Source organism: Erinaceus europaeus, chromosome 3 (genome assembly GCF_950295315.1).
Source record: "Erinaceus europaeus chromosome 3, mEriEur2.1, whole genome shotgun sequence".
Lineage (NCBI taxonomy): Eukaryota > Metazoa > Chordata > Mammalia > Eulipotyphla > Erinaceidae > Erinaceus > Erinaceus europaeus.
Genome location: NC_080164.1, coordinates 160,934,481 through 160,948,956, shown reverse-complemented (window position 1 = coordinate 160,948,956; position 14,476 = coordinate 160,934,481). Strand labels below are relative to the sequence as shown.

Genomic DNA, 14,476 nt, shown 5'->3' with positions numbered 1-14,476 from the left:
AAAAAGAAATTATTTAATGATATTAATATACCCTACAATCAAATAACTGACAAAGAGATGGTGTGATGTTCTGCTTTTTAAGAATTTGCACATTAGTAAAATCTATTGCTCTAAATTACACGGTTTAAATATTTATATAAATTTACCTTGTTTCAAAATAGTTTGTGATATAATTTTAATTATAGGGTTTCTTAAATGAATACACATCTCAGGATATTTCAGATAGGAAAGGGAAAAATCCATGTGACATGTAAGAGAAGATTGCAAGCTGTGGATTATGGTACCTCTTCTTCCAAAAGCTTGCCTTCAGTATAATGTCACATACATAATCAAGAAGATGTTGGCCAATAGAAATAAGTCCCCAAATGAATGTAAAATATATAAAACCAATAACTGGGAGTCAGGTGGTAGCACAATCGGTTAAGCGCAGGTGGCACAAAGCACAAGGACCGCCATAAGGATCCCTATTCGAGCCCCAGTTCCCTACCTGCAGGGGAGTTGCTTCACAAATGGTGAAGTAGGTCTGTAGGTGTCTATCTTTATCTCCCTCTCTCTGTCTTCCCTTCCTCTTTCCATTTCTTTCTGTCCTATCCAACAACTAAGACATCAATAACAACACTAACTACAACAATGAAACAACAAGTGCAACAAAAGGGAATAAATAAATAATAAAAAATAAAACCAATAATTATCACTGGAACAAAATCTCTGGTAATTATGCCCAAAGATATTCCCACAGAATTACTTGAATAAGAATGCACTGATTTCTAAGTAATAGCTTTTGTAGAAGTAGATGAACATAAGTAAGTAAAGATGCAGCAACGGGAACTGTGAATATTTCTGTGCTTCCAGACACTAAAATTTGGGGCATTACAAAGATACATTAAAAACAGATGGTGGTACAGGGTAGTGGCCTAGGCATAAAGCCCAAATATACCAGAAATCTCCTGAAGAAAACTTCAGCATTTAAGCCTAATGGTGTTCACCAAAACGAGGATGGATACCAATGGAGGGAAATTTCGTAAGGACATAGAAAGTATGAAAATAAAGGCAAAGCAGAAATCAAATAGAAAATATTATAGAGATGAGAAAATAGTAACTGAATTTAAAAATACAACTGAAAGGCAGAAGGATGACAGAAGCAGAAGATTGCACCAATGACTTTGAGTATAAGAGATAGGAACATGTAATAGAAACAGAATAAGGGAAGAATACAAACAATGAGTTTTACAGTGACAGCATCTAGAGGAACAACATTTGAGTCACAGGAGAACCAGTGTAAATAAAATGAAAGAAAACACTTATTTGAATATATAAATGATTGAGAATATACCTGAGATAAGAGACATCCATAATTCCACATGAATGGATAGAAAGATGTATGTTTATACAATAACTAATGTTACCCATCTGAAAGAAAGATGAGATTTTGCCCTTTGCTGCAAGATGGATTATGTTGGAGATGGTTATGTTAAGCAAAATGAGCTAGAAAGAGAAGGAATTAAAATAGAAAATAGTGGGGTCAGGAGATGGCAAACTTGTTGAGCACAATTTTAAATTCTTTACTAAATAACTTTCTAATTCCCTTTATTTCACCTTACTTAACATGTGATGAGTCATCATATTGGAAAATAAATGGTATTACATGGAATAAAAAGTATAATGATGTAGCATCACAATAGACTAATAAACAATCATCCAGTCAAAATGATGAAACTAAATATATAGCAACTGCATGATACACATTCATGAACTGATTTTTTAGGAGGCACACCAATGTAGAAAATATAGATGATACAAAATATTACAGAAAGTCCTTTATGTTGGTTTAACCATCTTAGAGTATATCTTTCAGAAATTTATGTAATTCTTACATGCACAGTTTGACTTATAGCAACATAGTTTAAAAATGATAAATATTGAACATTTTTCTAAGCATTTTGTTTTAGTTTTAGTGGTTAATGACTATGTCATGTTTATATTTTCCAAAATGTTTACAGATGTAAGTACAAAATAAATTTAAGGGAAAAAAATAGTCTCCACCAAAAAAAAAAAAAAAGCTAGCTTTCCTTAAAAAATGCTGGGCAACTTCCCTGTGGTTGTTTGCTGCCCTTACTTCTTGTTCAGTGAATTTTCATTAGCACCCACCACACTTTCTATAGACAGCCATCAGTGTTTCTGTCTTTTAAGAAGTTTTACCCTAGGAGATTTTCCTCACAACACTGTTGCCTATTACAAAATCAGAGAGACAGTCAATCCCTTGGAATAAAATCAGAAACCCACAAAGCTGACTGCTGTCAGGACACATAAGGAGAGAAATTAATAAATTTATTATTTACGAGTGGAGCTGTTTCTCTTGCAAAAATTCATGCAAAGTGAGAGTGTTTTCCAGAGTGCATATCAAAGTAGCTAAGCTCAAAGTGTCTTTTCATCTTCAGATTCACCCATTTGTTAGTCACTAGGATTTCTGCTTCATCTCTATTTCTGTCAGTTCTGTGAGTGTCAAAAATTCATTGATTCACTCAACAAAGACTCATGTAGTACTGTGTGTGTGTGTGTGTGTGCATCTCTGTGTGTGTGTGTGTGTGTGTGTGTGTGTATGTGCGTATGTTGAAAAAGAAGCACCCCTACCAACATGGAGCATATAATCTAGATTTGTTTAAGTACACATTGGTTCTTGAAACCACAAATGTAGCAGCGTTTTTGAAATTGAAAAAAGAAAAATCTAATAATATGGTGAAGCTAAATGAAATATTTTAAGAAATATAGATGCCATTTTTATCAGTAGAATTGAAAATATGGTATAGTCAAATAGGAAGTAAAAGTTCACAAAATATTATGTCATTAAGATGACAACATAGACCACTCTCCAATTTACTTTCCTTACAGAGAGGCTTACTGGAGGATATCTATACACAAGACACTATTGTGAAAAATCCTAGAACCTCAGATGAGGTTAAAGCTCTTCTCGAGGTAGAAAGTAGAAGTAAGGGAGTCGGGCTGTAGTACAGCGGGCTAAGCGCAGGTGGCACAAAGCACAAAGACCGCATAAGGATCCTGGTTCCAGCCCCCAGCCCACCTGCAGGGGAGTCGCTTCACAGGCGGTGAAGCAGGTCTGCAGGTGTCTATCTTTCTCTCCTCCTCTCTGTCTTCCCTTCCTCTCTCCATTTCTCTCTGCCCTATCCAACAACAACAACAACAATAATAACTACAACAATAAAACAACAAGGGCAACAAAAGGGAAAAAATAAATAAAATAAATATAAAAAAATTAAAAAAAAAGAAAGTAGAAGTAAGAAAGAGTAAAAGTGTGGTTTCAATTCCATCACATTATTCCTCCCTCAGGACCATGCTACATTATATATAGAATGCCTTGTAGACCTGCAGCTACACTGGTTGAGGCAAATGAGATGAAGATCCCAAATACACCTTCATCAATCTCACAATGTAAGAAGTTTCTGGACATTCTCACTAAAGTCTCTGCTTCTACTGAGTGATTACTCAAAGTTCAAACAATGGTGATCAGGTGGAGAAGGGAAAGGTTGGAAAATTTACAGAATCTAGAGCCTAGACTGGTAAGTTGAAATTCTATCTGTGACATTGTCAAAATAGATATGCAAGTCAAAAGCTCTACCCTTCTGAAGTTAATGGTGACCCATTTGGTCAAGAACTTGGTTGGCAGTTCTCTCTAATTTTGACCCCAGATAGACACCTCATAAATATCTTTGGTCCATACTCCCAGAGGGGATAAAAAATAAGGAAGCTTCCAATGGAAGGGATGGATGTGGAACTCTGTTGGTGGGAATTGTACCCCTCTTATCCTACAATCTTTTTGATCATTATTAAATAACTGATAAATTAAATAATTATTAATAATGTAAATTAGCAAGATTTGGTAGATCTGGAGACTATGCTGTTGTAGTAGTTTACATATGTTTTGTCATTATATAAAACAGTACAGAGATGACTCAAAAACATAAAAATAAAACAACCATATAACCCAGTAATGCCATTTTTGGACATAATGCTAAAGGATTTGAAATCACTAACTCAAATAATATTTGTGTTTTTTAAATTTTTTATTGTCTTTATTTATTGGATAGAGACAGCTAGAAATGGAAAGGGAGGATAGAGAGGGAGAGAGACAGAGAGACACCTTCATCCCTGCTTTACCACTGCAAAGCTTACCCCCTGGAGGTGGGGGCTAGGGGTTCAAACCCAGGTAATTGTGCATTGTAACATGTGTGCTCAATCAGGTGCGCCACCACCCAGCCCTTCAAAGAATATTTTACTCCTATGTTCACTGAAGTATTATTTATTGTAACCAAGACATAGTAACATTTAAATATTGAAAATGGCTGAGTAGGTAAAGGAAAGTGGTAATACATATAATGAAATATTGCTCAACCACTATAAAAGAAATTCTGTTGTGTGCAACAACATATATGGACAATTTGGGCAGTTTTCTGAATGAAATAAGTCAGATAGGAAAGGAAAATGCTATAAAATCTCATGTGCATATAGAATCTAATCCAGTAATACTATACAAAGGGTATATTAAAGAATACCAAGGGAGGAGGAGTGGATAAGAGATAGAAGGGAGGTGGGGGTAGATAGCCTAATAGTTGTGAAAAGAGACTCTTATGCCTGAGGCTCCCAAGTCCCAGGTTCAATACCCGGCCAGAACTGAGCAATTTTGGCGAGTCGGGCGGTAGCGCAGTGGGTTAAGTGCAGGTGGCGCAAAGCGCAAGGACCGGCGTAAGGATACGGGTTCCAGCCCCCGACTCCCCACCTGCAGGGGAGTCCCTTCACAGGCGGTGAAGCAGGTCTGCAGGTGTCTTTCTCTTCCCCCCTCTGTCTTCCCCTCCTCTCTCCATTTATCTCTGTCCTATCCAATAACAACCACATCAATAACAACAACAATAATAACTACAACAACAATAAAAAAGACTACAAGGGCAACAAAAGGGAAAATAAATAAATAAATAAAATTAGAGATAGAAGGGTATAAACAGAAGTTAAGAAATGAATAAGATAGTTCTGAAGATATAATATCAGCATGTGGAAAGACAAAAGTAAAAAAAGAAAGCATTACATTCTTAAATGTTGTGAAGAGAGAAAATAACTTTTTTGAATAATTATTCATTTATTAATGATTGAGAGCAAGAGGAGAGAGAGCAAAAGAAGAAAAAACATCACTCTGTCACATGCAATGGCAGAAATTTAACTCGGAATTTTCTGTTGGTACAGTCAGTGCTCTAGCTACTAGGAAAACCCTCTGGGCCATAAAAGAAAAATCTGAAAAGTTATTAACACACACACATCCCATAGTCAAATGGTAACCATATATGACTATTTATGTGTTAATTAGCTTACTGTGTTATTTCATAGCAGTTATGCTAGTTAAGTCATCATTTCATGTGCCTTCAGTTCACATGTTTGTTGTTATATCAACTGCATCGCAATAAGTTTTGGGGGGAGGAGCCTTGTAGAGTTAATCTGCTTAATTTTCAAAAGGAAAAAACAAAGTCTGCAGCTATCCATGAAATAATAGAATATAAAATCAACTTCAGCAGTGCATACTGTAACCAAAATTATTACATAGTTTAGATTGAAGGAATAATTATGAAGCATGGAGGATAGACTATAAAAAATGCAGAAGAGTTTGGTTTTGAGGTTTAAATTTAAAATATTCTAAAATACTTAACTGACCATCTGTTTTTTAAAAATATAAATCTATTAACTACATTTATTTAGTTCATAAAATGACTTTTTTAATTCCCTAAGAATAAGTCATATAAATTTTGAACATAAAAATTTTGCTCAAGCTTCTTCATATTGAACAGTAAAAATATCTGCCACAAAAGTAAACTCAATCAAGGTATTAATTATTGCCACTACTGTTCATAATGAGAATTTTTAGAAAATCATTATTTATTTATTGGATAGATACAGAGAGTGACTGAGAGTTGAGGGGAGAGACAGAGAGGTAGAAGGACCAAGAGACACTTGCAGCACTGTGTCACCTCTTGCAAAATTTTCACCTTAGAGGTGGGGACCAGGGGTTCGAGCCCAGGTGCTTACACATGTTAACAACGTAATTATATTTTTTATTGAACTATGGGAAGTAAATTGTTAACAACGTAATTATATTTTTTATTGAACTATGGGAAGTAAATTTTTAGTGTGGACTACCTAAAATGGAATGTTTGTTAATCATATATGTGATTATTCAACATGTGAATATGACTTTGAACAACTTAATAACTATTAATATATTATTTTCAAGTACAAAAATAACTAATATTCTGGGCCAGCAAAATAATAAATTTGAATCTTATACTACTTTACCATGTATAAGACCCAGGTTTGAGCTTGGGCCCCACTGCACTGAACGAAGATTTTATGCTGTGGTCTCTTTCTCCTTCTTTCTTTCTTTCTTTCTTTCTTTCTTTCTTTCTTTCTTTCTTTCTTTCTTTCTTTCTCCTTTCCTTCTTTCCTTCCTCTTCCTTCTTTTCCTTCTTATTAATGATTTAATAATGAAGGACTTGGTGATTGTAGAATAAGGGGTACAATTCCATACAATTCCCACCACCAATTCCCATCCCTTCCATTAAAACCTTCCCTATTCTTTATCCCTCTGTGGGTTTGGACCAAAGATTTTTTTTAAGAATTTATTTATTCATTAGAAAGATAGGATGGAGAGAAAGAACCAGATATCACTCTGGTACATGTGCTGCCGGAGATTGAACTCGAGACCTCATGGTCGAGATTCCAGTTCTCACCTCCTGGAACACTGAACCAAAGATCTATATGGGGTGCAGAAGGTGGGAGGTCTGGTTTCTGTAAGTGCTTCTCTGCTGGATATGGGCATTGGCAGGTTGATCTATACCACCAACCTATTCCTATCTTTCCCTATTGGGCTAGGGCTCTGGTGAGGTGGGGTTCTAAGACACACTGGTGAAGTTGACTGCCAAGGGAATTCAGGTTAGTGTTATAGTAGCATCTGCAACTTGGTGATTGAAAAACATTAAGATATAAAGTAGAACAAACTGCTTACTAATCAACTTAATAAAGGTAAGAATATAGCAGGTGAGATTTGGGGTGTTCATGCTGGAAGAAGCTAAGAAGTCTGTTTTAGTCTGTTTAAGGGCCCATGACTTTACTAATCTTCCCTAAGCCATATACTCTTTCTATCAAAGCACTTAAGATTTCAAATTAGTAAACTGATTAATTTTTTTTTACTTGTTTATAAGAAAGATAGGAGGAAAGGGAAAGAACCAGACATCACTCTGGTATATGTGCTGCCGGGGATCGAACTCAGGACCTCATGCTTGAGAGTCCAGTGCTTTATCCACTGTGACACCTCCTAGACCACAACTGATTAAATTTTAACACTGTGTTTAAACTGCTAATGCCTTTCTAATAATAAGGTTTTTGGAAACATTAAATCACCTATAATCTTAGACCTGAAGCAGCCTGTCCAGTCAATATATAAGATATAGTTATTTGTAAATAGTATTAAGTGACATAAATCACGGTAAGATCTTTTACGGTACAGAAAAATCTTACCTATGGGTATTTCAAAGTAAATGAAGGTCCCAAATCACTTGGTTATATAATAATAATCTATTGCTTTTTTAAGTTCTAAGACAGCAAGGAACCTCCCTCATTCTCTATAAAACCTGTGTTTTCGGGAGTTGGGCGGTAGTGCAGCAGGTTAAGTGTAAGTGGCAAGAAGCACAAGGACCCCAGTTCGAGGCCCCTCCTACCCCCACCCCAAAAGGAAGTTGCTTCACAGGCGGTGAAGCAGGTCTGCAGGTGTCTATATTTCTCTCCCTCTCTCTGTCTTCCCCTCCTTTCTCATTTCTCTCTGTCCTATCTAACAATGACAACAGCAATAATAACTACAACAATAAAAAAAAACAACAAAGGCAACAAGGGGGAAATAAATAATTATTAAAATAAAAACAAACCTATGTTTCCCTCAGTCCTAGAACCTCTGGGGGTTTTCTCGTTTTTCTTTGAGGTTTTGCTTTATGCTTCTTTTGATTCATACCATTTGATACTACATCTTCTGATCTCAACTAAATCAATGCAATGAGTGTCACCTCAACATGTTTCACTTTGAACTGTGTCTTCATTCTTTTAGTTTTTATTATATTTATTTTTTATCAGATAGAGACAGTCAGATATCTAGAGGAGTAGGGAGTTAGAGAAGGAGAGAAACAGAAACCTGTAACCTTGCTTCACCATTTGCAAGGCATTCCTGCTGCAGGCGGAGGAAGAAGGCTTGAATCCTGGTCCTTGCACATTATAACATGTGCACTCAGTCAGGTACACCACCTTCCAGCCCCTATCACTTTCTACCTTTGCTTCTGGCCATCACCTTTGTCATTATCATCATCATCACAACTACTTTTCTACCATCAATTATGTCATGTGATTCATAATAGCCAAATAAGGATTTTGCATAATATTGCCATTATTTCATGGGTAAAAAAAAATGAGTTTGACAGTAAGTAGTTAGGGGGTTGAGCAGTTATGTGGAACACTGAGAAGTTATAAATGCATAAAATACTGTATTTTTGTTACTGTATTTTATTGTCTACTGTAAACCATTAATCCACCAATAAAAATAATTAATCAATTAAAAAAAAACAATAAGTAGTTAACTAGTTTAGTGTTGCATGGTTAAAAAGTAATAATACAAGGCCAGCAAAACAGCTTACTTGGATAGAATGCCACTGTTGATACATAGACTACTCAGGCTTGAGCATGGTCCCCTCTGCATTGAAGGCAGCTTTACTGCTTTTTCTCTTACATATCTGCCTCTTATGTACACACAACACACACACACACACACACACACACACACACACACACCAAAAAAAAACACATGATATTAGCCTATATTTTATTTTTTAAGAACTATGATTTTTCTGGTACAAGTATTATTATATTCTACAAATCCATAGCTCATTTTAATATAGTTGTTGAATTGTATTAATCTGAGGATGGCTTAGAGCCTCATTGAAAGAAAGCTCAGAAATCCCTACAAGGTCATTATTTTCCAAGTGCAGTGCTTGACTTTCTTAGCCTACAGAGCCGAGAAGTTAGGTTTTTTGGGACTGTTTTACTTCTGTCCTGTGGATCTCAACTTATATTTGGTTTGGACTAAAGTCCCCAAATGTTTTTGCTATTGGGTTTGTGTTCTGTCTCTCTTAGTGTCAATAATCTATCAAAAACATCACTGAGTGTAATTTAGCTGTTGTCCCCCCTCCACTCCCCAGGATGGACAAAATCTTTGGTAGTAAACGTGGCTTTTATTTTAAGTATCTTTAAGTTCACATTTTGTACCTTGGCCTTGAAATTTCCCACTCATTTTGATGTTTTTAACATAAATATATTTTGCCAAATCTTTAGGTATCCTTAGAGAAATAAGTTTATTTCTGTGCATTGAGAGGACAATTTCCAGAAGGGGCTCCATATAAACATCAAAATAGTTGAAGTATTTTTTGAGATCTCCATGACTTTCTGCTTCCTAAAGCTAAGGGATCCTTTTCTTTTAATTGGGGAAGCACCTAGTTATCCTTTTAACAACAGTTTTAAAAATTCCTCCATTTTAAGGCAAATTCAGGGGTTACTTTCCCTTGCTATTCTTCCTAACACTCTTACACAGTCTTGGTTAATTGCATTTTATTCATGATCTTAAATATACTATGTATATTGCTATTATCACAAGGTGTTATGTGGCATTTTGTAACATTTGCTTCACATCTATTTATGTGTTTTTCATATAAAATACAAGATTTTAAAACAGGGGATTCAATCTAACTCCTACATACTCCTTCATACCCTTTAGCATTTATCAGTTCCATAGAAAATACTTCCTTTTCTCTCAAATCCTCATCAGTTTTTTTTTTTTTTCCCCTTGGCCACAACTTTCCTACGAGCTCAGAGAGAGTTCGCCTAATAAAGTTAATCACTTATTAGGCATGAGGCCCAGGGTCGCCAATGACATTCTCCATGCAACCATATTTGAGAAAGAAACTTAAAGGCTATACCACCACCCTTTTACCCTTGGTTGTCCATCTCCATTCCAGAAGAATTTACAAAAAAGAGCTATGATCTTCTCTTGCCAGAGCAAATAGTTTTGATTTGCTTCTCAAACCAAACTCAGAGCACAGTCATTTCCTCACAGGTAGAGAGAGTCCATTCAGGCACAGTGTCTCTGAAGAGCATGTCTATGGACATGTTCAGAGAAAGATCATCTTCCCACACCACTGATAATGATGGCAGCTAGTTTGGGACCAGGGAGGTAGCGCAATGTTAATGAACAGGACCAGCCTACCTGAGGCCCCAGAATGGTTACATGCCAGGCATGAGTAATGCTATGGTCTGCTGCCTCTTAATCTTTCTCTCTCTTTCTAATAAAAATAAATAAATAAGTTTTAAGTAGTCAGTTTGTTATCAAAAAAATAAAAATAAATAAAGTAATCCTCCATAGGATAAGAGTTTAATTAGTCTTGCTTCCATTTCATTTCCAACACCTATATAACAGTACTCAAATTAGCTCAGACATTTAATAAGTGATGATTACTAAATGAACGGTTTGAATCCCTTAAATGTTTTGACTTTGGAAGATAAGAATTCTGTCCATCCAGGTCTTTAACTTTGATGTCCTACATACTATAATCACTCACTTATAAGAAAAATAACAAGAGAAATGTCTGAAAGCACAGAAAAATATACAGGTTTAGTATTATGAAACTATCTAAAATTGATAATGCTCAGAAATGGAACACTGACTGTACTTTCTGTAATTTTAAAAATGATGTAGGAATTTAACTTAAATGGAAATATGTGGATAGTAAAATGATAGACAGTTATAAAAGTAAGTTGTTCTTTAAAGTGGGAATTACACAGGCATCTCTTCAAGAAGCAAAGTTTCCAGAGGTCAAACTTGGAAGTGGAAAGAAGACTGTGAACTCTGCGTCATTACTTTGTCTTTTGTATTTGTCAAGCAGCTTCATTCACACCTTTCCAATTTTTTACCAGTTTCAACAAAGAATTCAGAGGAACTACTGCTGATGACAACATCAACAGTCTAAAAGGAAAAAAAAATAAAGGAAATAAAATTATTTTTCCCCAAAACTGCTAAGGACATGCTGAGACTAAATTCGATCTAAAGTTAGAATGTGCAAGTAAAGGTGATATGTAAAAATAAGTTATCTTAATAGTAATATTGCAGTTCTTAGATATACTGATTGAAACATCATGAAGACAAGCAAACAAACAAGGCAGAATAGGGAAGGATTCCCCAATGGATGGGTGCAACTATATAAATATACATACATATGTATGTATATTTATATATTCTTTGCCAGGTGTCAGCACCCAGAAAGCCATCAGTTATGTAACCAGAACTCCAACAGAGTATTTATTGACAAAATTAAATATAACATCAAAAAGGAATAAGGAAGATTAAATATGTTTTTTCAAGTGAACATACATCAAGGGATAAAAGTTAAAATTCATGTAACACATCACATGGAATGGTCAGGATACATTTCTCAGAAAAATACATGAGAGTACAGATTGGGTGTTTAAAACTTAACAACACATGCCATTGTCTAAACGTCATTATGTCAGGTACACTTTGATTCCACAAGAAATATTGAATTTCGAGGTTATCTAGAGTCACCAAAGCCGCCGGCGCCCGCCCCCCCCCCCCCAGCCAGAGACTGAGGGAGGCTGACCGGGTCGCCAGGTTCCAGATGCCATCAGGATGCCCGCCAGGCTTCCCTAGACTGAAGACCTCACCAATGTGTCCTGGAGCTCAGCTTCCCCAGAGACCCACCCTACTAGGGAAAGAGAGAGGCAGACTGGGAGTATGGACTCACCAGACAACACCCATGTTCAGCGGGGAAGCAATTACAGAAGCCAGACCTTCTACCTTCTGCAACCCACAATGACCCTGGGTCCATGCTCCCAGAGGGATAGAGAATGGGAAAGCTTTCAGGGGAGGGGGTGGGAAATTGAGATTGGGTGGTGGGAATTGTGTGGAACTGTACCCCTCCTACCCTATGGTTTTGTTAATTAATACTTTCTTAAATAAAAAAATAAACAAAAAAAAAGAAATATTGAATTTATTTTCTAGTCACCTTTGCACGACCTCTAGACTCTAGGAAGAATGCAAGCCATCAGAATTCATAGATAAGGATGTGTTATACCTTCCTCAGGCTTATGGGCTGCCTATTCTTTCAGACTCTGCCTCAGTGCAGGAGTTCCTAACGATGGATAGTCAGGTGTCCTGAAGTGAGCAGGCCTTAGGTTTTTAAACAAAAGAATGTACCTTATACAAAAAAAAAAAAAAAAAAAAACCAGCAAGCAGGCTTGTTCTAAGAATCATGGAGGCATGGGTAAAAATCAGTAGCATTCCTAATAGCATATATCAGGAAGTTTGGGATCAGGAAACTCTTCAGCATCCTACACAACTCCATGATCCAAGTTTTGAATCCTGGTAACCATCATGTTGCCTTTTTTTCCTCAGCATTACACATATTCTTATTTAGTTATTCCTCCTTTCCTCTTCAACTGTCACTATGCAAAAATGTGGACACAATTTGCTCACTTGTGTTTGGAAGTTGTGGGCATAGGAAAATAATGTAAATGCTTTAAGATGACATTGTACACCTGATTTATCATATACACAGCAAAAATTCAATTCTGGTCCCCAATGCACTACAGCAAGCTTCATGATATCTCTCACTCTCTGTCTCTCTCTATCGTCTCTCTCTCTTTCATAAACACACACACACTCTACTCAGAATAATGAAACCCCAATGATGATATATATATATATATATATATATATATATAGTAAGTGGCTTTATTTTGTCATTTTAGACATCTGGGTGCTGTGATATATTTTGTTATTGTGTTTTGTTATTTTAAATAATCATGAGTGGTAAGGTGTTTATATATTTATTTTAAGTATATTCTATTTATTTTAATGAAACAGAGATATAGAGTAAGATACAGAGAAAGAGAAAGAGACAAGAGCACTGCTCACCTCTGGCTTACGGTAGTATGGGAGTCTAAATCTAGGAATTTTGGAGCCACAGGTATGAAAGCCTTTTTGCATGGTCCGGGAGGTGGTGCAGTGGATAAAGCTTCAGACTCTCAAGTATGAGGTCCAGAGTTCAATCCCTGGCAGCAAATGTACCAGAATGATAGTTGGTCTTTTCTCTCTTTCCTATCATTTCTCATGAATAAATAAATGAAAGTCTTTTTGCATAACATCATACTCTGCTACCCAATGTATTCATATCTTAAGAAGTGACAATGTGGGACTGGGTGGTGGAGCACCTGAGTGCACAGGTTACAGTGCACAAGGACCCATGTTTGAGCCCCCGGTCCCCACCTGCAGAAGGAAAGCTTTGCAAGTGGTGAAGCAGGGCTTCTCTCTCAATTTCCCTCTCGATTTCTGACTGTCTCTATCCAATAAATAAAGATAATAACAAAAATTATATATAAAAAAAAACAGTGACAATGTGACTGCTTTTCTTCTTCTCTGGGTGGTGTCTGCTCTCTGACCTCCCTTGTGAAGGTGCAGCTCAAGCCGACAGAGATGAACCCCGAGATGTGGACCAAAGGGCTGGCCAGGCTGGGGGTCACTGGCCAGTGGCACTTAGTGGAGGACAGGGCTCTGGGCTCCCTGCTGGCCCCCACCTGCATGTTCTGCTTCTGCTTCCCCTCACCGTCCAGCGGGAGAAATTCAGGAAAAAAAGAAAAAACAGATTGAGAACTGAAGGGACAAGAAGTCAGTTCATTAAGTCTACTTCATTAAGCAGACAGCTGGCAACTCCTGTAGGGCCATCAGGCAGATACATTGATTATTGGCCAATAATCAAGACAAGCTGGAGTTTGAGGATGAGAAAGCCTTGAAGAAGTTTCTTTCTGAAACAGAGACGTTGTCCCCTGAACACAGGGCAAAATGCTTTGAAAAGAATGAGGCTATTTAAGCCGTCCATGACGCTGTGGCACAGGAAGGCCTAAAGATGATAAAGTGAATTTTCATTTTATTCTATTTAACAACGTGAATGGTCACCTCTATGAACTGGGTGGACAGTTGCCTTTCCCTGTGAATCATGGCACCAATTCTGAGGACTCACTGATGCAGGATGCTACCAAGGTGTGCAGAGAATTCACTGAGCATGAGTAAGAAGTCTGCTTTTCTGTTGTGGCCTTCTTCAAGGCTGCCTAATGTCCTACTCAGGGGATCTAGCTCCTCTTTGTCCGTTTCCCTTTAACATGCAGCTCTAGCCCTAGCAATGCATTCTACGATGCTCCAATATTTGTAGCACACAGTTGTCCTTCATTCTATAGTTAGAACTCTTAGCCGCAGCCTCACCCAGTCTCTAACAGAACCCAGATATTTACAGCAAAGTTTGGTGTAAGCAAACTTTGG

General features: G+C 36.8%; 1 pseudogene; it reads left to right on the top strand.

The window, feature by feature from the left end:
• Positions 1-996: 996 nt before the first annotated feature.
• On the top strand, positions 997-14,272 carry LOC103110129 (ubiquitin carboxyl-terminal hydrolase isozyme L1-like; annotated as a pseudogene).
• The last annotated feature ends 204 nt before the right edge of the window (positions 14,273-14,476 follow it).